The following is a 26,456-nucleotide window of genomic DNA, read 5'->3' on the forward strand; positions in this document are numbered from 1 at the left end:
CATCATGCATGACTAAAGTAATACCCCTTTGCTTTTAGAGGATGTTCTTAATTACTTCTGTGGCAGTGAGACCTGCTAGTGAGCTAACTTTGGGAGGGATTATGAATTAACATTCATAAGCCATTCAGAAGTCATCTCTGCTTTATTGACACTGTGACTGACAAAATGCCTGGAGACTGGTAGAGAATGCTCAGGGCACCCAAGGAGAGGGATGGACATCAATGAATCCGGTGGTCACTAGAGAATTCTGACTTCCAGAGACAGAAGTACGGAGTAGATAATATCTTGAAATGTCAGCGGAGTGCGGCTGGCGCAATGAGGGTGTGCATGGTTGAGTGCCCGTATTCTTCACATTACAGAGGCTGCATTTGTTTGCTTGTGGGGTAATGGACTATGTTCAGTTCTTAATGATGTGGCAAATTGGAGGATTGTGGAAGCACAGGGCATTCTCAACCTGCATGTGCAAAGATCACAGAATCAGGGAATTGTAGAAACGCTGGAGTTACAGAATTGGAGAATGCCAACAGTCACTACATTTGTCAGAGGCCTCACAGTGGAGCAGGTACTTCCCTAACACTTATGCTGGTTGAGGCTGACACCCCGTATGGGCACGTGGACAGAGGTGGGATGGTCAGATTCTCTCAGCTAGGGATTTTGAATTGGGACTGAAAGAAATAGGCTGACCTTTGCAGATGTCTGGAACTAACTGTATATAAATCCAGGAGCCGTGAGAAAGTCATATCTAAATGGCACCAGTAAAAGCTATTTGGCAGAGAAAGAGGAGGGATTAGTTATGCAGAGAGCTACAGAAAGGTAGGATGGGAAGAAAGAGAGAGAGGGAGGAAAAGTAAAAGCAAAATTAGGGAGGCTGAGACTGAGAGAAAGATGGTTTTGTTCCCCAGGGACATAGTCGAGTTGTGACTAGCATGGCCCTGCTGTGGGTGGTGCCAGGGCAGTTCAGAATAACAGAAGGGGTACTGTGGAAACTTCCAGAAGGCCTTACTAGCTTGATAAGTTAGACTCTGGTATAATATTAATTCTGTAAGGAACTCTTAAACACTGTTAGTGGGGTTGCAAGTCAGTATAGCATCTATGGAGATCAGTGTGGAGTTTCCTCAGGACACTTGGGTAGAAACCACCGCATGACCCAGCTTTCCCACTCCCGATCATCTTTCCAAAGGAGCTAAGGTCAGGATATTATAGTGATATGTCCCTATCTTTGTTTATTAGAAGCGCAATTCACGAGAGCCAAATTAAGGCGTCCAATAATGGATGAGTGGAATACACAGTTGTGGGGTAGCACACACTGGATTTTATTCAGCCACAAAGAAGAACAAAATTATGTCATTTGCATAGAAATTAACAGAACTAGAGGATATTATGCTAGGTGAGAGTAACTAGCTACAGAAATTAAAGGGTTATATGTTTTCTCTCGTGTGTGGAAGCTAGGAAGAAATTGTGATACACGAGGGGCAACCAATTAAGGAGGAGAAATTCCAGTGGAGCAATGGAGAGGTACTAGGAGAGAGAGGTTTGGAGTGGAGGGAGACTTGATGAAGAAAACATTTCAAATTCTGCTTTGTACATAAATTGAGTTATCAATGCCAATATTAATATAATGTATGGGGAAGAAGAGGGAGTGGAGGTGGGATCTGAGGTGGGGTAAGCTCACCGTGTATGTGCATGTACGTCCCTGTCACTCTGAACTTCACCGTGCCATGTGATTGCGAAGCACAAACTAAGGTGCTGCCTTCAGACCACTTATAAAGCTATGAACACTGGCATTTAAATCCTGAAAATTGATCTCAACACCAAGAACAGAAGCATGCAATGACCTACTTTCAAATATTGCATTTATAAGGAGATCCCAGAGATATTTCTCAAACGGCTCCGTTCCTCCTCTCCATCCGTCTACTGTTCACACACGACGGAGCAGCCCAATGGGTCCTGCTCCAACTGTACTTCCCAAAATCTCCTTTTGTTTTTACCTATCAACCCCCTCAGATCTCCCTCATACTTTTTTAGTTAAAAATTCAGGAATTTTCTTAGAAACTTAAGAAAACAAATTTTAAAAAGAGAGAGAATTAAAATTCTCTTGTTAGCACACAGAAAGAAGGAAAGCTTTTTAAATGTGAATCTCTGCACACTGATAATAGTATCTGAAAAGACCAGAGACTCCAGGACTTTGGAGAGATGAGAAGAAAATTTGAAGTCATAAAATCTAGACAACTTGCACATGACAACCTTTGGCCCGAGATTTCAGAAGCACCTTGATAAAGATTATGCCATCAGACAATAGCAGTCTGCTAAGATTAATATATTGAAAGGAAAGTAACTGCACTTTGCCTATAATTGTGTATTGTTGATATAAAAAGGAGTTTAGAAACAGCATCTTTACTCCCATTAATTCACAGATGAGGAAATTGAAGGTTATGAAAATCCAATGACTTGCTGCAAGGTCTCAGATCTAGTTGGCAATAGAGCTGCATTTTTAAGCCTACCTCTCAGGCTACTTTGACCAGTGTCCTTATCTGCTTATCCTAGTACTTTCTAGATGCTTAATATTTTAATCTAAAGAGTGAAGCCATGTTTAAACAAATTAGCACCAGGAATCTTAATTGGCAATATCAATGATACTCTAGGTGAAGCAAAGTAGACACCCCCCATTGCACACACATACCCATGCTACCCTGGCTGCTTACCCTCCTTCTGCACCTGTGGGCCCTGGAAAAGATGCTGAAAAACCTCTAAGGTTCTGTCTAGCAGAGCCTGGAAACCTCTGAAGCCCACTCATGTCAAGACACTCCCCATCTTTACAACACATGGCCTGGGAGAATTCAAGCTTCAAAAGGAGAATGTCATAAAAAATGCATTTGCTTTAAAGGTTATGCTGTAACTTACATATTTCTACAAAACAGCAAAGCGAAAGAAAAGAAAGAGGAGATAAAAAATAATTTGAGAGGTGGCCTAGGGTGACTTATTTTAAAAAAATCATTATTTATTCATCTTCTGAAGAGGCAAAAATGTATGTATGGACTTGTTTCTGTCTGTTAAGACTGTGGGTTCATCATGAATCAATAGATGTTTGGATGAGAAAACTGGTTGTCATTAATCTCCAACATGTAAGTCAGACACAAATCATTTTGCTAATTCCCAAGATGCTTACTAATCCTCCTAACATCTTTGTGTACTGGGGGAATCTGCCGCGTTCATTAAGAAACGAAAATTTCTTCTTTGCATGCACATGTTTGCTCTCCTAAGGTCATGCCAGCAACCCTAAAAAGGAATTTCCTGGACATTCTAAATGATAAAAGAACACAGACAGAGGTAAGGAGAGGTAGAATAAAGATTAACTGAGGAAATGTAGCAGCCTAATCCAAATAAGAGACAAATAGGAAGGAATGGAGTTAAAAAATAAATAAGGGGATGACATTTCTTTCATGACTAGTTAATGGAAAACTTCCAAAACTGGCTTCCCCTTATTCATCTCCATCTGTCAAAAATTATACCACAGCCCTTGTCTAATAATGTTCTTACACTACTTTGAATTTGAAATGTCACTAAGATAGGAAATAGAAATTTTTTTTCTAAAATTCAATTTTCATATTTGTTCTTATACACTAGAAATAAGAGCAAGCCTAAATGATGGCTTTTTAAATTTTTAATAATTTCAAAGCCTTCAAATATATTATTTGAATAGGAATATGATCCTTGAATTCATATAAAGAAAGAACATAAAAACAAAGCCTACGCAATATTTTTTTCAAGTCACTCAAAAGGTAAAAGTAGCACAAATAAAGTTTTAATTTAAAGCTGGAAGGACATGACCTTGGTGCAAGACTTTAAGAAAGATGTAGAACATATTTTAATAAGACATTTGTAGTTAATATTTTAAGATTTTAAGAACTCTAAGTAGGAATGGTCTACCTGAAGCTCAAATTGGAAAAAAAAAAAACCCGCTGTATAATTATACTTGTGGTTCTAATATGCTCTCATTTTATCTACATTAAAATGTTCTTATAGAGAGTATAAAGCTATTATTGTGCTAATCTTATCCTCCATTCAAAGCTCCTAAGTACTCTGGTTATAAGCTCTATAGAAATTCTTGGACAAATAGATTTCCATGTAAGAAAATTCAGAAGCAAACGATAAAACCGTATTATCATCATGAATGATGTAATTAAAATTAATGCACTCTATCGAAGTCACCCCCAGAAGGAATTTTATTTCAATATCTGCCTTTATAATTTCAAATAATTGCAAACTGGAGTATTAAATATATTCATATCTAAATTCATTTGGTGTGACTCAAAATTTAAAATGAAAATGAGAAGGATTTGCAAATAAACAGGGTGATTATCTTCACTTCCTCACAGGTAATTTTCATTCAGGTTAGTGGGGATAAATAATTGTGAGCTAGAAAAAAAGAATTAAGTGTATGAATAATATTTTTAGAATATCTTAATAAGATGAACCAACAGCAGTTTTGTATATAACATCAGCATGTGTTTTCTCCAAAGAGGAGAAAGTATTTGGAGAATATTTTAGCTTAAAGCTAGTGTATAGTGGTAGGATAAACTCTAGAGGTAAAACAAGAGAATCCAACTTGGAGACCATATCTGTCCTTTCTCGTATGATTTTGGTCACCTTAATACTTGGGGGCACAATTTTTCCATCTGTAAAAAAAGAACATTGGGCCAGAGAATTTCTTAAAGACCTTTGAGAGCTAATATATCTATGATGATAACTATAAATATTTGCAAATATATTTTAAGTACAAAATAAAAAGGAAGTTATCAATGAATAATAACAAAGGACTAGAGATGGCATAGACTTCATATATACTAAGTATATAAAAGGGAAATATGACTATATTAGAGGACATTAAAGAGAAGATGGAGCTCAATAGCCAGGACATCAATATGAAATATATAAAATGCCACAACTTAGACAATTTATTTTATGTTGACACACTGGTATTTCACATTAAGTATAATTTCTACTGAAAAGTTTCTGGAAAAAATTTTATCTTTCATCATTTTGGAATATAAAAAGTTATTTTGTCTTTTTTATTTAAACTTTTCATGCAATTATATGAGTTGAATTGTATCACTGACATAATGGTTCAGTTCTGATATTTTATAAAATATTGAATATACATTGTTGAAGTTTCTTCTCTTTCCAGAGCCTGAGAATACATATTTTCTGGTCTCAAGCTCTTTGATACCTCTTCAAGTCTTGTGACAGTAGAAATTGATCCCAGGGGTGTTCTACTCTGAGCTACACCCTCAGCTCTATTTTATTTTTTTTACTTTGAAACAGGGTCTTACTAAATTACCACACACTATCGTGGAATCAATAGTCCTTAATCCCAAATAATGGGATTAAAGGTGTGGGCCCCCATGCCAGTCAATTTTTATTTCTTGAATGAGTAAATTAAAGAAATTTACTCATTTAGCCTTGTACATCCTTCAATATGTATACTAAATCTTGTTGCCTTCTCTTTATATCCTTCCTTTTTGAGGTGAGGGTAAATTTTATTAGAAACTCCTTTGATTGTTTTTCTATTTGGGCAACAAAGAAACATGTTTTATCAATTTTTTATCCTCCTTTTAAACACCATGGCTGCTCAAGTAGTCACTCAATTTGCCCAACACAGAGGGAATTGGGCAGAGGGAAGGGTTTTCTCTTCCTTCATCTCAGAGCTGGGTTCCATAAAATCACAGCAACTCTTGCAATAATTTTCTCCCCCATGGTGCTGTGACTGATATACTTATTGATCCCTTTCCTGAAGAGCAGAAGACAACCAACAGTGGGTTTAGGAAAACAGGGAGTGATATTATTTAGGGAGGGAAGAGACAAAAAGAAACTGCCCTGGAGTCCCATCAATCCAGGAGTACCCTTGGGTCAACCCAGACAATTCTCTGCTAGGAGGATGTGGAGGTTGATTGGGGAAGAAATGGAAAATGAAATTATGGACAAAATAAGGTGATAATAATGACCAGAAGAGTCATTTTAATGGGACAAATTTGAAGTCAGATCTGTCTCAGCCACTCATAAATTAAATACATATGTTGAAATATCATGTGTATAATTATTTCATGTCAAAAATAAAGCAATGAATTGTGATAAATTCAAATACAAATTATTTATTGTGAAGCATCTGGTTAGAACCTAGCCCAAGGTAAATATAGTTATTCAGATGACTCATCTATACTAGTAAAAATATATTTCTAACACAGCAACTTCATACAATTCTGTACTTACAAAGCAATTTCCTTCCTATCACCCATCAAGTCTCTTGTACCACTTCATTCAAAACTCTGCTTGACTTCAACTTTGTGAAATATTCCTTGTGTTGAGCAGTTGGGGAGAGGTGAGCCTTTATCCCCTAACCACACCTGCAGAATATTATTAAATACACTAGCCCATGAACTCATAGGAGTTCTGGATTTGCCCCTCCTTTCCTTCCTCCTGAGCAGAACCTGCTGTAGCCAGAGCCACAGGGCAAAATGGTCCCTCTACACTGCCTCTGCGACCTTGGTATGGAATGGGTTTAATATTGTCATAGACATTCTTTGGTTTATAATAACAGAAAATGAGTTTACCTAAAGCCAAAGAGAAATCACTGAAAAAAAGTGGGTTGCCAAACAGGATCACAGAGCAGCCCAAAGAACATTCCTGGAAGCACAAGAATAAGGTAACAAGGGCCTGAGGTCCCAAAATCCCCTTCAGGGGCATCACTCAAAGATGTCCTTCCTCACACTAGTTCTCACCTACTAAAGGTTCCTCCATCAACCAATAGTGACATAGGCTGTGACCAGTAAAGCTGTGGAGCCTATTAACAAATGTAGCATCACTGTGATCCTCATTCCAATTTCAGGAAGAAAGCTCTCCTTGGTCCCCACTGGGCAATCTGCTCTCCTACCTCACTGTCCCAGGGACCATAGGACACTTGTAACACCAGACTGCACCCTCCTGGCAAAGAGGGGTTTACCCAAAATAGCTACAAGGATGCTGTCGACAAATGACAAGTAACTTTTCTAGGAAAGCAAATAAAAAATAAATTAAAAATAAGCCAATTATTACCATATATTTTATTGGAGGTAGAAGAACAGAGACTTTGTCAGCTTCCTGTCACTGTGACAAAATACCTGAGAAAAGTAAACATTTTAGAAAAAAGTTATTCAAGATCATAGTTTCAGTGGTTTCAGTCTATGCTCAACTAGCTACTTTGTTTTTGAGTTTGTGGTAAGGTACAAGGCAGAGCATCATAGTGGCAGAGAGAGAGAGAGAGAGAGAGAGAGAGAGAGAGAGAGAGAGAGAGAGAGAGAGAGGACTGGGGTACCAATATCCCTTTCAAGAGTACGTCCCAATGATCTTAGTTTCTCCCACTAGGTCCCACCTCCTAAGGGTTCAATCATCTCCTAATAGGCTGATAACTAAGTCTTTAACACATGGGCCTTTAGGGACTATTTAAGATCCAAACCATAGTGAGGACCTCTGGAGTCATTTAGGGTGTGTTGCAATAGAAGCAGTATAACAGGAGAAAGTGCATAACAGGGGGTCTGCTGGATGGCCAGTCTTTTATGAGTCTCATTCTGTCACCTGTAAAGTAGAGCAACCTCATGGGGAGATTCTAGGGATTGAATCCTTTCCTAACTCTTCTATTTATTGCTTTTCTTCTTGATGTTTTTCACTTTGTGCAGTTTCCTTATACTTTTGCTTATTATTTAACTGAATTCCGTCACCATCACCCTCATGTCTCCCCCTGCCCCGCCATGCACCTGCTTTTCTTCTATAGATTCCAAATCAGCAGAGAGCACATTGGCTTACATTGTTACTCACTAGGACCTTGTAATTTTCTGACTTCTTCACCTCTCTCCTTCACCATCTTGCCCTAGAGCCTATCAATCACCATGGCCTGTGGATTCTGTCTCTCAAATATTTTTTGATCTATCAACTTCTCTCCACATCTACCCCAGCATCCAAAACACCATACCTCCCCATGGGCTATTCTAAAACTTTTTGAATTAATTTCTTCATCGCTACTTCCATTCTTCTCCAAACCTTTTCCCACATAGCAACCAAAATTATTTATTTATGCATTTATTTATTTATTTATTTATTTATTTATTTATTTATTTACTTACTTACTTACTTATTTATTTTGGTATTGAAGAGTTGGACCATGGGCTATTTTACCTCCAAGCCACACTCCCAGCCCTTTTTATGTTGAAACAGGGTCTCACTGAGTTGCCAAGTCTGGACTTGAATCTGAGACCTTCCTTTCCCAGGCTCCCAAGTACTGGACTTACAGGTGTGTTACTGTATCCAACTCCAAATTTACTTTTTTTTAAGCTTCAAAATTGATTCTGTTTCCATCCCTTTCTAGGAACCTATCCATTGACTTTTCTTCTTTCTCAGTATCAAGACTAAGAGCCTTACTATGGTCATCCAGACTCGGAACACTCTGGCCCTCTGTACTTAGGCAGATCCTCAGTACCTTTTCCTGATGCCCATGATGCAGCCAGACTGGTCTCTTGTTTCTTGAAATGTGTCGCTTCTCCTCTTTCTCATTGCAAGGACTTCACGTGTTAAATTACTTCTGCCCCAAATGCTCATTCTCCAAATAATATCTGCTCACCCTTCAGGATCCCATTGAGCTGTGAGTTTCTCAGGGAAGCCCTCCCTGTTTCCGGCTTCTCAATTAAATTCCACTGCTAAATGCATCCATGAAACTCCTTACCTCTTCACAGCTCCTGTCAGGATTCTTAACACAGAGTAAGCTCTGTACTTTTAATTTCATTTGTTGTTTATCAAACTCACCAGGGAGCAGACTCTGGCAGCAGGATAGCTGTCCTATTAATCACTGTTGGGTTCTCAAAAGTAGTCAACAAATAAATGGTTAATATACAAATATGATCACAACTAGACACATATAGGATACAGAAATTCTGAGTGTGCATGAGTTAAGTAAAAACAAATAGATCTTTTTTTATGTAAAAATCATTCTCGAGATCAGGGGTGGTGGTGCATGCTTATAATCCCAGCATTTGGGAGGCTGAAATAGGAAGATCTTAGTTTGAGGACAGCCTCTGCTACTTAGTGAGACCCTTTGCAAATCAGTAAAACCCTGTTTCAAAATAAAGACTAAAAAATCGGGTGGGGGGTATTGCTCCAAGGAACAATGCCCCTTGGGTTCCATCCCCAGGACTGAAAAAAATCATTTTCTATATTCACTAGATAATTAGATATGACCATATCTGTCTGCTTTTCTTCTTCTTCTTCCTCCTCCTCCCTTATCCCCACGTGTGTGTGTGTGTGTGTGTGTGTGTGTGTGTGTGTGTGTGTGTGTGTGTGTTACTGGGGTTTGGCATTCTATCTCTGAGCTATACCCCCAGTTCTGTTTTATTTCTTATTTTAAAACAGGGTCTTGCTAGGTTGATGAGAGTCTGGCTCAGTTGTTGAAGTTGTGCTCAAACCTGAGTCCTCCCTCCTCAGACTCCCAAGTACTGGGATCATAGGCATGTATCACCATGAAAGGTCCTCTCTCTCTCTCTCTCTCTCTCTCTCTCTCTCTCTCTCTCTCTCTCTCACACACACACACACACACACACACACACACACACACACACACACATTATATACTCATATGTTAATATATTTATTTTCATTGGCTTTAGGTAATACAATAGACTGTTTTGTACTTCTGGTTTTATTGTGTATTTGATTTTATTTGCTGTTTTATACCTTTATGTATTTGGCATAAGAACCACTAAAAATGTAAAATATTCTTATTTTTAAAACTTCCATCTTCATATCCACCTGTGAATTAAAATAACCATGACCCAGAATTTTATGGGAGATATATCATTGCTTTATCTGTCTCCAAGGTTTTCAGTTTAGCTAAATAAACATGTATTCCTTCACACTAAAAAAAAAATGTAAGAACTTTCTATTTCTTTTTTTAATTTATTTATTTTTCTTGTGGGACTAAGGATAGAACCCAGGGACTTTTACTTCTGGGCTACACCCCCAGACCTATTTTATATTTTATTTGGAAATGGGGTCTCACTAAGTTTTGAGAGCCTCACTAAGCTGCTGAGGCTGGCTTCAAACATGCCATCCTCCTGCTTCAGTCTCCCAAGTACTGGGATTACAAGCCTGTGCCACCATGCCTGGCTTTCTATTTCTTTAATATGTGCAATGATTTTAATCAATATTAAGAGCTTATATTCATTAGGGACTTGATACATATCAGTCACCATGACAAGCACTTCTCAGGTGCTTGTTCTACCCAAACAACACACAGGTAAGAAACCTCTAGTATTGTCCTCATTCTTTAAAACAGAAGATAAGACTTAGGGGAGTTTAAAAGTGCTAAGACCTGGCCCTTGAGCAAGTCTTTTCCGATGTTGGCCTAAGTTTTTAGTGCTGTACTATAGTTAAAGTGAAAATAAATATTTTCATCTTATTATGAAGCAAATCTCCCCAGTATTTTCCTTTTAAAATACGGCTGGGCATTGTAAATAAAGAATTGATTACAATTTATTACAGTTTGTAAATAGAAAATATAATACCAAATGTCTCCAAATCTAAATTCAAGGCTAACGATAACAGTAGCTCCATTTTAGAGGTCTTCAACTGTCTTGGGTGTTTCACATGCCTTAACTCAGTTAATCTTCATAAAAGGAAGGTGCTGGGACCTGTTTACCAGTGAGGATAAGCAAGGATATTTGTCAAGATTTCTTGACTCTTCTGTAGTCCAACTGGTATCCCATCACTCTTTAAAGGTATCCATTACAAGGAGGACCCATGTCTTTCTGATCTGCAGCCTCAAGATCAAACTCCTAGAGGTCTGTAGCATGTCCCATCCCAACTCTACCCCCCCACCTTACTGCCCCTACTGCCACCATTCATGTCTATCCCTGCTCCCAGGACTCCTCCCAAGATGCCAGCTGGGGGTCCAGGGCCACTGGTGCACTCAGGAGCACCAAGAAGGAAAGTACAGGATCTGGATACTCTGCCAGTCATGTTCTCCATCAGAAACACTCCACACAGTTTCCTCTTCAGAGGTTTTTTGTTTTGCTTTCCTTTTTTGTTGTTGTTTTTTATAGAAATGTAAAATCATTCTTTCTTTCTTATTTTTAATTGACACATAATATTTGTACGCAATGATAAGCATACAAACAGTGCAATAATTTGAGACACTTAAATAACGTATAATGATCAGATTAAGGTAATTAGCATTTTCATCCCTCAAACATTTTTCACTTCTATATGCCGGGAATCTTCAAACTTTTCTAATTACTTTGAACTATATAGTAAATTATGGTACACTGTATTTATTCTGCTATGCAGTAGAATACTAGAAACAGTTCCTCCTCCCTGATTCTCCAAACTGCCTGCATCCCCCTCCCTGGCCTTCCCAGCCTCTCAGACCACCTGCTCTCTCTGCTTTCATGAGATCAATGGGCTTTTTAATTTGCATGTCTGCCCACTGAATAAGAACAATCCTGATTCTCTAAAATGCTCAGGATTTGAGCCATTTCTTCTCAGAAATGATTCTTGTTTAAAAACTATTCTCGCTACATGGCAATATTTTCCACTTAATTGTTAAAAACTAACATTTCTAAATTTCACAAGTTCAGAGGGCTAACGGATGTCATTGTCTGTTACCATTCTAAAATGTAATTGCAGACAACCTCTTGTCTATTCTGTTAGAACACCAAGCCCTATTTTCCTTTAGTCTAAAATCCAAAGCTATTTATATATTTTATTTGTACTATTTTAGAGCCTTTATATGTATGTATATGTGTGTACATGTATATTTATACATAAATTGTATATATATAGGGTAAGTATAGAAAATTATATATAGCATAAAATATATTAGCTTTTCTTTCAAGGGTCCCCCTTTATGGAATCTTGTACCTTCTTCAAGTTTGTTCTTTTTCTGTTTTCTCTTACTAGGAATTGAACCCAGACGCCAAACTCTGAGCTATACCCTCATCTCTATCTTTAGCTTTTTAGTTTGAAACGGGTCTCACTGAGTTGCTGAGGGCCTCAGTAAATTGCTGAGGCTGACTTCAATCAACTCCATGATTCTCCTTGTCTCAGCCTCCCATGTGCTGTATTACCGGCATACACCATCATGCCTGGCTCTTCAAGTTGGTTCCCTTAACGGGTCACATTTAAGAATTTTATGTATGGATGACTGTCATTTAAATCTCATCTGTCTTTGTTAGGTATGCTGCCTGATCTTTAAAACTAAAGGTTGTCAGAGAGTACATGGAGGTAGTTTGAGGTGAATGAGAGGAGAGAAAAAGACATTAATGTCACTTAAAGGGAACCATAAAATAAATGTTTCCTTTGGGAGTGAATGCCCAATAGACTCCTCCCTACCACCCCATCATTTCATGGCTCCCTTTACAGACCTCTGTTTTGGTTGTAAAACTCTATTAGATGCCCCATGTGCTTCATTTAATAGAAGAGGCTTAGTTCCCTAACACAGGAAATTCCCTTCACTTATACTGTCTGTGGCCTACATTATAATAATCTCTCTATACTACACTTACTAGTCAGTCGACTTGCTTGTGTAGATGACTATATAACATAAATCTGTATTCAATTTTTACTGTGTTTCTTTCTGCAGCTTTGAAATGACATTAAAAGGACCCCAGCTTCTAGTATGTGTTCTACTACTTGGCCTTAAGTAACAGATCAAGTTCATTTCCCTGTCTAAAAATGCCACTGTTTCCTTTCCATCCAGATTGTTCAGAAACAACTTCTGCTAGTGGGACTTCAATGGAAGCCGATTGCTTGGAAACCTGTGTTTCTAAGTAAAATCTGTTCCCATTCAGCCAGGTCTTTAGAACTGGGTGTGCTACTCTGTCCCTACTGTGCCCTGTGCTAAAGACCACCTCTCTTCCCAACCCTGAGTGTTCCAGAGTTTCCTGGCTGGCTTCCTGACCACATTTAAAACAAATATTTTATTGGTGCATTGTATTTATACATCATAATGAAGCACAAATAAGGCAACCTAACTGTGGGGATGGGAGGTGGAGGGAGAAGGAAACTCTTTAAAGGGCACAATGTACTTATAGTCAACCACTAATCCTGACCACATTTGATACTGCACCCCTCCATTCTTCTAGAGGAATTATGGATGCCTTTCTTCTGTACACCATGTCAAGCTGTACGTATCCATCCAACTCTCTCCTTCACACCTGGTAAGGGCTAGTGCTCTCTGACACAGATGGTCAGAGAGCCACGTGGAGACATGCTGACTGTCATGAACCCTGTGGTCTTAGTTTGCACTGCTACAACAAGTTAATCTTGTGTGTGTGTGTGTGTGTGTGTGTGTGTGTGTGTGTGTGTGTGTGGCACTGGGGATTGAACTCAAGGACATTCTACCTCTGACCAAAGCCCCATCTCCATTTTACCTTTTATTTTAAAAAAGAGTCTCACTAAGTTACTGAGGCTGCCCTTGAACCTGCGATCCTCCTGTCTCAGCTAAGTTAATCTTTTTTTTTTTTTTTTTTTTTTTTTTACATAAACCCAGTGAAGAGTAGATGACGGTGAATAGGAAATATAGTAGGAGTGGACTTGGGTGTTCCTTTTCCCAGTGACAGGATTGGGGTGAATGGTCACTAGCCAAGCCTTGTATTAAAAACTTTCATCTATTACCTTATTTAATCCTCCCAACAAGCATATGAACAAAATAATAATATTATTAACACCTTAGGCTATCTTCTAAGTCATATGTATCAATTCATTCCATTCTCTTAGAAACAACATAAGGTATTTATTACAAAAATTTTACAAATGGGAAGACTATAATAGGTGAGGGAAATATTTAACTATCCCAGGTTGCAAGCTCGGAAGGTAGGTCAGTGTTAGAGCATTTGCTGAGCATGTGTGAAGCCTTTGGTTCTACCCTCAGCACTGTGAAAACAGCAAACGGATAGCAAAAACAAAACATACACAAAAAAATCTGCCCAGACTACACAGTACTTGAAGTATGATTCCAGAGCCCTCACTCTGGGCCACAGCAGTGCAGCTCAAGGGCCTTATGCTTTATTTATTTATATTTTTGATACTGAAACTTGAACCTAGTGGTGTTCTACCTCACCTCTGAGCCACACCCCAAACCCATCTTACTTCTTATTTACGAAACAGGGTCTTGCTAAGTTGCTGAGTGCCTCACTGAGGTGCTGAAGTTGATATCAAACGTGTGATCCTCCTGTATCAGCCTCCCAAGTACTGGAATTACAGGTGTGTACCACTGAGTTGGTCTAAGGGTCTTGCACTTTGAGCAGCTGGGTACCAGTGGGTTCTGAGTTGAAACAAGGATCTTGTCTGTTGGTAGAGTGGTTTCTCAACTTGCTCTGTAATTGACAGCTTCCAGGATGCTCCCAATGGTCCCTGACTTCTCAGGCCCTACTCTTACATAACTCCCTCTTCCTAGCCTGGGCTAGACCCAGGAACTTCCTTCTAATGAACAGATTATGACAACAGTGATGGGTTCTCACTTCCAAGATTTGGTCAAAAAGGACCATGGGCTCTGCTTGCTGCTCCTCATTCTGCCTGGTATCCTTGCTTGCTGGCTGGCTTGGATGAGACAAACCCTTGTGCCCTGAGAGCCTTAGCCAGCAGCCAGTGATGCACTGAGGTGCTCAGTCCAATCACTCAGCACAGGGAGAATCCGGACAGTCGTTGCATGAATGAGTTTGCGAGCAGATTCTTTTATACTCAGGTCTTGAGATGACTGTAGTTAGTTCCCTCTGACACCTAAATTATAGCCTGTTGGACCCTGAGCCAAGGGCCCCAGGAAGCTGAGCCTGAATTCCTGACCTACAGAAATCATGAGACAATAATTAGTATTGCTGTAAGCTGCTAAATTTGGGGGTGATTTATTATGAAGTAAAAATAGCTAATTCATGCATTCTGGGTTTACCCAGAGAAATAACTCAAATTAAACTCAAGATTTTGTTGAGTGGCCAAATAATCTATTAAAATTATTAAGTTCCCACTTTGAAATAAAAACTGTTTATATTTACCATTAATTGGGAACTTACTATGTGCCAACTCTACAGTAAACATAAACACTTAATTATTATAACTTTGTGAAAGCATTTTTCAGTGAGGCACAATTATAGGAATCAAGTTATAGGCAGTCAATAGTAGTATTTTAATGTTCAATTTCAGTTATCTCACTAAACAATGGTTTAAGCTTCTCCTAGACACCTCTTAATTCAGATCTCCTGGGTCTGAAGGTCTTGTTTATGCACTATTTTGATCCTGTGTTTTGAGATTTCTCTTATTTTGATCATGATCAATTTGCATTAAGAAAATGAGCAGCTTCTGTTATTATTAATACACATTGTACTTTAGATACATGATCTATAGCTTACTTTTTGTAGCAGCTGCTGTACAAATTGCTTTTGCTTCAGCTCACTTATTACTGGGAGACAAGTTTCTTTTACTGGCTTTTATAACCCACTAAGGTTTTGACTATTTTAATTCTGAATTCTCTGTACATCTTTATGTTTTTTCTTCCTTCCTTCCTTTCTTCCTTCTTCCCTTCATTTTACTATAAATTGAACCCAGGGCTGGTTTACCTCTGAGTAACACCCTCACTCACAGCCCTATTTTATTTTTTTGTTTTTTGCAACAGAGTCTCACTAAGTTGCTGAAGTTCTTGCTAAGTGGCTGAGGCTGGCTACAAACTGTGATTCTCATGTCTCATATTTTTTTCTTTATTAAAAAATTGTTATTGGTGCATTGTAATTATACATCACAGTGAGAATCAAAGTGATACATTCATACATGCATGTATCAACTGATATATTACCTTATTCACCCCAGCCTGCTCCTGCCTTCTCCCTACATACACAGGTGGACTTCAAATAAATGAGAAGAGAGAACAGTCAAAAAATGGAAAAGCACTAGGAGATTGAGGTGAGAAATGGAGAAATGAGCTTGAAGAAGAGAACAATTTAAATAGTACTATGTCCACAGATGATGGTATTACTACCAATTTCTCTATTTCATTTATGATGAAGCAAAATGAATAGATGTGTGAAAAATTTTTTTCTTTTTATTAGTTTGCAAACTAAAGTTGGATCTTGCCCTCCCAATCCATTTTGATCTCAGTAATGGGCTTGACATTACAGCATAAAATAATGCCCCCACAAACACACTGCTTAGAGGTGTCAGATCAGAGTGATATTAAATGCTTAATACTCATTTAAAACCCCGACTGATTCTCCTTTTAATTTGTTGTGCCTTTGGGGTCTTGTTGAGGAAATGTTTGTCTGTGCCTATGTGTTGTAGTGTTGGACCTATGCCCTCTTCAAGGAGCTTCAAGGTCTCTGGTTTAATTTCCAAGTCTTTGATCCATCTTGAGTTGACTTTTGTACAGGGTGAAAAAGTGGGATTAATTTCCAATTTTCTGCATATGGTTAACTAGTTTAAGAAAGCAGATGCTTTCCCTAATATGTGAGAGTTAGGGAGAAATGGGTCATAGGAGGAACTCTTGAAGGGGAAATCCTATAGAGGAGCAAACAAGACAACCTAAAGTAGAAAAAAGGAGGTGGGAAGAGGAAAATCTCTAAAACACACAATGTACTTAAACAAATCGAAGTCAATCACTAAGCCAAGCAAGGGAAGGAGGGACGGGGAGGGAATGGGGTGGGAATTGGGTAGGGGTTAAATCAGCGATGTGTACATGCTTGTACACACAAGTTTTTTACCCCAATATGATGTTTGAATATAATGCACCAATAAAAAGTTTAAAAGAAAAAAAATAAAAATAAAAATAAAACCCCAAATGAGATAAAATGTTTAAGGAAGAGCAAATTCAGTTTCTCTGCCTGAGCCAAGACACTGTTTTCTGCCATCAAACATTAGCACTCCTGATTTTGGACATTTGGAGTCAAATAGGGTTTTATAGTGCAGGGCCCCCACTTGATTCTTTCTTAGATGCTTGGACCCTAACTGAATTATACCTCCATCTTTCCTGGATCTCTAGGTGGAAGAAATTGGATCATGAGACTTTTGATCCAATTCCTAAAATCCTCTCTCTCTCTCTCTCTCTCTCTCTCTCTCTCTCTCTCTCTCTCTCACACACACACACACACACACACACACACACACACACACACACACTTCTGTTTCTCTGTAGAGCCCCAACTAATGCAAACACATATGCATTTCATTTGCCCAGTGCAACCTAGAGATAAACTTTCAGTTCCTTTAAATTTTATAATAAAAAAGGATTTTAAAATTGATGTTTAGTTTTTTTCTCCTTAGATAAACATTTCTAACATAATTGCCGAGCTCCTTAGATTCCATTCCATTTATTTTTTCTGTATGACTTTTATTGAAGTTCTGTTTAAGTTCAGGCACCAGGCCACAAGAAAGCATGGAGCGTTTCGGCATTAAGAATTATTTCAACACACACACATTTAATAACTATTTGCGGGTTTTAACTTTTAAATTTCCTTTCTATCCCTTAACCCTTGCCTCGGAAAACTTGATCACTGAGGGGATCTCTTGAAAAGGGGGTGTCCTCTTTCCTCCAGCTTCTCTGAAAGGCTCTTTTCAAAACCATGCATGGATGCAGGACCCTTAAAACAAACAATAGAAATTTACATTTATTTTACTCTGGAACTATGCTCAAACCTCAGCCAGATTATCATGTAAAATGAGTGGCTCTAATATTCTCATGATCAGAATGAATTACTAAAGAAAATACACATATATACACACATGCATACACATAAATATATCATGGCTCCCGCAGGCCAAGCAAATTGCAATAGGTACTTTTGGAGAATGTGGGACTGCTTTAGCTAGTTCATGATTTGGAGGTAGGCGTCAGAGGGAAGAGGAGGACTGAAGGATGACTCTGGGTCTTGGCTTGGTGGTGGGGAGACCCATGCACACAGACAGGAAATCCCAATGTCAGTTTGCCGTGAAAAATAGTGGGTTATTCTTGGAATAAGTTGAGTTGAGTTAGAAATGTCTAGCTGGCAGTTGGATATATTTGTCTGGAGCTCAGGCAGGTAAGTGGTCAGGATTTGGAGTCTGTGGGAAATGAAGGGATTTGAAGTAATGAGAAAATGTGAGCATTTATGGATTGATTTATTGCTATTTTTAGAAAAGGACACTCAGAGCTACACAAGTTGTGTGTAAGAAAAATGACTTTGGCATCAGTATCTGCTAAAGAGTTTCATGTCCACGAGCTTAACTCCACGTGACTTAATCCTTCCAAAATATTTATTTAGTTCCTCCATAAAGACTCATCTTAGTACCATGAGATTATTTAGGCCCTGGGGAGAAGCTTGTTATTCCCAGGTGTAGATAATTAGCTTTGTATATGGAACGGATATGCACCCCGATATTCAACCTTCTCTAGTTCTCTTGGCACAATTATTAGTTAAAATCTGGAATATTCTGTTTATCTTTTATGCTTTTGTGAAAATAAAAAACAGAGATAAAATAGTTTATTTGCTTAGTTTACAACACTGTGTGTGTGTGTGTGTGTGTGTGTGTGTGTGCTGTGTGCTTGAGTTTTCTATCCCCCCATAAGAACAGTTGTGATATATGACAAGAGCCTCAGAACACCAGCGGTGAATAACAATCAATTTGTGTTTACAAGTCTGGGGAAGACAGCAGTTCGGCTGGTTTCTCTGTTGATACCCACCGTGCTCGCTCGCATGTCTGGCTGTCAGCAGGCCGTCGACCAGGGCAGCTGTGGCTGTGTCCCTTCGTGTCTAGTATCCCATGGCAATGTCAGAGGCACCAAAGAGACCTGAATTTAAGCACAAGTCTATGCTCATATCATCTCTCTCTTTCTCTCTCCCTCAGTTTTGTTTATTTATTTTTGTGTGTGTATGTGTGGTGCCAGGGATGGAACCCAGGGTCATTCCACCTTCCAGCTATACTCCTATCTCTATTTTATTTTTTATGTGGAAACAGGGTCTCACTAAGATGATGAGATTGTATATGGATTATATATATGGTTTCTCCTGTTCACTCTCTCTTCCTTCTGGCCTCTATGATGTGATCCACTTTGTAAATATGAAACTGAAGCCTAGACCCTTGAAGCAAATTGCTTAAAATTTATTTATTTGTGAAACATGATCCAAGATTTGAACCTAGATCTTGCTAACTTCAGAACATAGGTATATTTAAATGAGTAAAATTTCTACCTTAAGAGAATTAATGAAAGAAAGACTTCCATTGATGTTATGTACTTAAGAGAGAATACCCATGCCAATCTCAATATCATGTACTGGGGGTAAAGGAGACTGGGGAGGGAGGCAGAGGGAAATTCACCAAGTGCTGTGTGTGTGTGTGTGTGTGTGTGTGTGTGTGTGTGTGTGTGTGACTACCACTGTGAAATACATTATGATGTGAAACTATAATACACCAATAAATGTATAAAATAAAGTAAAAAAGAATATCAATAATAAATAATTCTCTTAAAAGGAATTATTTATTCATTTTTAAATATCATAGTGATTCATTAATAAAATTTGAAATAAGATTATCCTTTTAGTAGAAAGAAAAGGCTATTTGGTAATTTATTAAGTAAATATTAAAATTTTGAACTGAGATTACATTTTTACCCAGTCCTTTCCATGTAAATATTTAAAATTTATATTTATATTTGATTTCATTGTATATAGACTTCTATTTCAATTGCCAATTCATATTAAACATTTTAGCAACACAAACAAGATGTTGTTTATTCCTTTTATATTTTGCTGATGATATGAAAGTCTTCCAGGCATGTGTAATAAATTTTATGCTCTCTACCCTGTGAGACTAATTAATTGGTACTACAGAACATTTAAGAAAATAAAGTACCATTGGTAACCATCAACTCTAGCACATAAAGCTTTCAAATAACTTAGAAATGGGTTTCATGAATTTGGTCAAGTAAGGCATATGTTAAAATAATGTGAATATTACTTGCCCAATAAATGTATAAAGAAAAAACTTTCCTGAATGTATAATTCGGTATATTAATTATTAAACATGGGCCTTAACTCATTATTAATATAGTTATTAAAATTAACATCTGATTCTATGGAAACTTTTGAATATTTAACCCTAAGTCAAGATAATAAGCAATCATATAGCTATCTTGAAATTAAACGTGGAATACTATGTTAAATCAATGTGTGTGGGAGGGAGGATAGTACTGAGACCTGAATAGACAGGTATTCTACTTCCAACCTACACCCTCCACCCTTTTTATTTTTTTGTTTTGAAGCAATCTCTGTGGGTTGTTAATTGTCTTGCTGCATTGCTAATACTGGCCTTAAACCTGTGATGCTTCTGTCTCAGCTTCCCGAGTCGTAGGATTACAGGTATGTACCATCAGGCCCAGCTAAAGCAACTCTGTGTGTGTGTGTGTGTGTGTGACTGTGGATTGAAGCCAGAGGCATTCTACCTCCGAGCTACACCCCCAGTCCTATTTTATTTTTATTTTGAAACAGGATCTTCCTAGGTTGCTGAGAGTGTCTTTATGTTATGAGACTGTCCTCAAACCTGAGATCCTTCTGTCTCAGCCTCCAAAGTACTAGGATTACAGGCATGCACCACCACACCTAGTTTAAGGCAAAATGATTTAATATACTTTTGTGAGTTAATTCAGCTTTCATTTAACTCCAAAATTTGTTAATTTAATTTTTTTGCAGTACTGGGGATGGAACTCAGGGGCATTCTATTTCCTAGTGACACCCCCCAGCCCTATTTTTTATTCTTTATTTTGAAACAGGGAGGGTCTCATTGAGTTTCAGAAGGCCTCACTAAGTAGTTGAGGCTGTCTGCGAACTGTGATTCTCCTGTCTCAGCCTCCCAAATGCTGGAATTAAGAGTGTGCGTCACTTTGCCCGACTCCAAGATTTTTAATTTTTTCAAATCTGTACAAAATACTACAATGAAAGTTCTTAATCAGTTTTATATAGATGCTAGAATTTCCTTTTGTTAGCCTTAAAATATATATTTTCTTAAGAGTTTTGTAATAACAAGAAAACAAACACTTAAATTGATATCACTATAGACATAGTAAAATACCCAAAAGATGCTAAATATTAGAAACCTAAAAGAGATATCCTTTAAAATGTGTTTATTTCAATACTATATCCCCTGATATCAGGGATAAGAAAATTAGCACAGAAATTTAAGTTTGAAAATCATGTTTTGAAATGTTGTTCCTCTATCTCTAATTTTCCTTGTACATCCGTATCCTCTGAGACTCACTTCATTCATTCATTCATTCATTCACTCATTTATTTACTTATTTTTGTGGTACTAGGAATTGAACTCAGTGCGATTCTACCTTTGAGCTATACTCTCAGCCCTATTTTATTTTTTATTTTAAAACAAGGTCCCACTAAGTTGCTGAGGCTGTTCGTGAACCTGCGATCCTCCTGTCTCAGCCTCTCAAGTACTAGAATGACAGGTGTGCACCACCATGCCTGGCCGAGACCCATTTTTAAGACACATCAATTACCTAGGCCCCATCCTAAGATGCAAAAGTAATTGGTAGGGCCTGGACTGCCTTCTCAAAGCAACTCTGCGAGGCTATTCTCAGTTAACTGCACGTTTGAGAAGTATAATTCAAACAGGTCATGTTACTGACCCTGTATCCTCATCTGCCACAGGAGGTTATATTGATTATAACCTTTTCATTTCTCAGGATGTTTAGGACACCCAAATGAGACATATGCATATGTTCGGTCAGCTTTCAAATCCGAGACATTAGCTCTGTTAAATTGCTTTAGGAAGCCTAATGGTATTCACAAGAGTCACGTGTGTGTATATTTGTGTGTGCGTGAGTGCGTGAGAGAGAGAGAGAGAGAGAGAGAGAGAGAGAGAGAGAGAGAGAGAAAGAGAGAGAGAGAGAGAGAGAATACAACAAGAAAACAGTATGTGTGAGAAAACAAGAGGTAAAGAAAGTGGGTAATTTATCAATTTGGTTGTCATTTCCTTTTGAGGATTTGCCTTATTTTTCATGCAGAACAAAATTTAATGGATTTTTTTAAAAAACAGACTTGATAGATTTAATATATGATTCATGTTTCTCCAGTTGGCATTTTGTCTCTATACGAGAACCTTACAGACTGAAAAAATAAAGGCCTGATAAATCTTGTCTCCGTGGGTTTCTATTTACAAACTCATTCACATTTCTACTCTTTCTTAAATTAATGTTTTATTAAAGAATAAAGAAACAATACACTGTAGCAGAAAATAAGTTAGAAAACAGACATGTAGCAAAGGAAAACTCAGTCAAGAGTCCGAGAATAGTCACTGTTGACATTTTGATTTGCTCATTTCCCCATTTATGTAATACTTTTAAAATTATATATGAGTTCATTTTATTAGAAGACAGCAATATTATATCTCACATATATTTTCTATTTCTTCTTATTTTATTGTCTTGTCTTCTCTTCCTTCCACTCTTCCCTCCCTCTCTCTCTTCCTTCCTTCCTTCCTTCCTTCCTTTCCTATGCACAGTTTAACACGTTTTATAACCAAATAAATGTACAGTTTTTCTGCTTTTTTTCATTGCTTTTATGTCTATAAAATTTTTGTTTGCCTCAAAGTAGGGCAAATATTTATTATAATTTTTATTTTCTTTGTGGTGTTTTAAGTTACTTCATTGATTGGCTGTTACTGAAAATTTGGTTAATGCACACTCAATAAATACAGGTTCAGAGACTGTAGTACATGGTTGAATATTCTTGACTAGTACAAAGATATATTCTTCCTCTTTTAGTCCTTCCTGCCTTCCTTCCTCACTTCCTCCTTCCTTTTGTTCTTCTTTACTTGTGGTACTGGGGATTAAACCCATGGGCATTCAATCAGGGGTGATCACCCTCAAGCCTATTTTAATTTTATTTTGAAGCAGGGTCTCACTAAGTTGTTAAAGTCCTTCTAAATTGTTGATGCTGGCCTGAAACCTGCCACCCTCCTGCCTCAGCCTCCCAAGAACTGGGTTTGCAAGCATGTGCCACTGAGCTTGGACTTTGAGTATTCTTTTAAGCCTTGCAATTAAGTCAAGAAGAATGTCTAAGATTAAGGCTAATATGTCTTTGGAGCATTTAAAAATACAGCCTAGAGTCCTTTAAACAAACAAACAAACAAACACACAAACAAAAAAACAAGCCTTTGCTTCAAGGCCCAGGTACCAGTATCAAATTATGACTAAGAAATATTGCTTCATGCATGTTGAATTTATTTTTGTCATACTTCTATGTTTGAAAAAAAATTGTGTTTTGTTTATACTGTGATATATTTTTTAATAAAAATGATGTAATTATACATTAAAAAGCATATTCATAATGGCTGGCCATGTTGCTCAATGGTAAAACACATGTTTAACCTGCCTGAGGCCCTGGGTTCAATACCCACCCACAGAATAAATAAATAAAGTGAAGAGGACAGGTGACTTTTGATTACTATGGCTTTGTAGTGTACTTTAAAGTCAAGTATTGTCTATTTTGGAAAACAGTATGGAGAATCCTCAGAAGAATGGGAAGTAACCTACCATATGATCCAGCAGTACCACTTCTGGGTATCTACCCCAAAAAATGGAAACCAAACTACCAAACTAATGCGTGAGTATCTATGTTCATAGCTGCACAATTCACCAGTGCCAAACTATGGAACCAGCCAAGATGTCCATCAACAGATGAAGGGATTACAAAACTGTGGGATATGTACACAATGGCTAAGTAACTTTACTTAGCCATAAAGAAAAACACAAGTATGTCATTTACAGGGAAATGAATGGAACTGGAGGACATTATGTTAAGTGAGATTAGTCAGTAACAAAAAAAAAAAATAAGAAATTGGATGCTCTCCCTAATATGCAGAAGCTAGGGAGAAATGGGTCATAGGAGGAACTCTAGATGACTAAGGAGATTCTATAGAAGAGCAAATAAGATGACCTAACTAAGGGGATGGGAGAGCGGAAGAGGGAAATTCTATAATGCACCACAAGATGTATTTTAACAAACATGCCAATGTCAATCACAAAACCAAACATGAGAAGGAGGGTGAGGGAGGGAACGGGGTGGGAATTGGGTTAGGGCTAATTGGGTGATGTGAGCATGTATTCCTCCACCATCTTGTACCCCATTAAGATGTTTGATTACAATGCACCAATGAATTTTTTTTTAAAAAAAGGAGGGGTGACATCATGTATAAAGGGGGCACAGGCAGTAAGTAGCATGGGTTTTGTTGCTGAGCCTCCACACCTGCACCTGTAAAATGAGTACTAAGATAATAGCTATCACTTATGTTGATTATGGGAACTAAGTTACTTGTTTTCTATGAGGGCTTTATAGAAGTGCTAAATAAATAATATCGCTAATTATGATCTTTACTGGGTTAAGTAAAACATTTTTAAATACACCTCTAGTTCAGTTTTGAGATCATTTAAGATGAAAGTTCTCAAACATTGGCATGTTTCAAAGAATACCAATATGAAATTGGGCATGGTGGTGCCTGCCCATAATCCTGGTACTTGGGAGGCTAAAACAGGAGGATCCTAGGTTGGAAGACAAACTCAGCAACTTAGCTAGATCCTGTTTAAAAATAAATAGAGCTGGAGGTGTAACTCCAAGATAGAATGCCCTTGGGTTCAACCTCCAGTAACACACACACACACACACACACACACACACACACACACACACAATGTGGAGGCTCAGGCTCATTGAAGTAGAACTAGGACTAGGCAGTGATAGCTTTTAATAAGTTTTTATTTGATTTTGATGCCCAACAAAATCTGGGAACCTCACTCTATTAGAGAACTGATGAGTGTTATCAACTATCCTTACATTTGGGATGAATTATACTGTTTTCCCAGGCCATTGTCATTTTGTTTATTTAGCATAGTCCTGAAAATACAGAAAAAGACCAATGAATATTTGGTGAGTAAATAGGCAAACAAATGAACAAAGACATAACTAGACTAGTTAATATAAAGATTTATCAAATTAAAGCCTCACAGAAAATTTACAGACCTAATCAGCTTTTCAAAATTCTTACAAAGAAAAGCCAGTTTCAAACATATTTGAGATTTATACTGAGAGTGAGTTTAGTCAGGTATATAAAATATATAAATACAAATAATAAACTTATATTTACACCAAAACAAACTATTGAGAAAATATAGTAGAAGCTGAGCATGGTGGCACATGCTGGTAACCCCAGTACTTGGGATGCTGAGACGGGAGAAACACAGATTTGAGATCAGTCTCAGTAACTTTATTCTATTTTCAAAGTAAAAAATAAAAGGGGTTGGATTTGTAGTTTAGAGATAGAATGCTTTTAGGTTAATACCTTCCCTCCAAAAAAATACAATGATAAAAACATCCTATTCCATTTTTTATGACACCGAAAATTAAACATAAAAAATTAATTATTTTTCTCAAATCAATTTTTAACTTTAATATTTCAATGAAATTTCCAAAGATGCTTATTTGAAACCTGAAGAAATGGCCTCTAACTTTATTGAAAAGAGTAGGTAGCCAAAAATTTCAAAGGAAATAATTCAAATAGCAAAATAATGTGGGAAGATATTTGTCATTAGGTAATAAAATACATTATAAAGTGATTATACTTTAAACAGAACAAACATACATCCAGAGTTACCAAAATGATTAATGTGAAAGAGTATTATCAAAGGGAAAGAATAGATATTTCCACAAACAAAATAATTTACACGTAGATTTGAAATATAATAAGTAGGGTATTTCATATATAAAATATCATGGGGAAACACTATTTTTGGTACTAAGGATTGAACTCAGTGGTATTCTACCTCCAAGTTATACCTTCAGTCTTTATGTTTTTCTTTGAAACAGGGTCTTAATAAGCTGAAGAAGCTGACCTTGAACCTGTGAACCTCCAGTTTCAGCTTCCCAAGGTATTAAAGGAATATGCTACCACACCCAGCTTCATGGGGAAATGACCTTGTAAATAAATGAATATGGCATTGAATATTTAAATATATTTAAGAAAAAACTAATAATCATGTCATACACTAAAATATGTTTAACTGAATTAAAATTATAGGCACATCAAAATGTAATCATGGAACAAAAAATTTATATAAATATATAATACTAAGGGAAGACATTTCTAAACATAAATGCAAATCTACATGCATAGCAAAGGATAAACATATATACCCAAAAGACAAAAATAACAACATACATTAAACTAGGAATAACACAAACAAATGGGAAATTTTTATCGCAGTATTTCAAATCCTGCCAATAAAGAGCTTTTAACTATCAACTTGAAAATGAATTAAACTTTAAAAATACTGGCAAAAGGATTGGGAATTAGTAAATTACAGGCACTGCTTTTGAGAACATAAATCTTCATTGCATTCTTGGATAATAAGTTTGGTGATT

This window comes from Muscardinus avellanarius (assembly GCF_963383645.1).
Source record: "Muscardinus avellanarius genome assembly, chromosome: 2".
NCBI lineage: Eukaryota > Metazoa > Chordata > Mammalia > Rodentia > Gliridae > Muscardinus > Muscardinus avellanarius.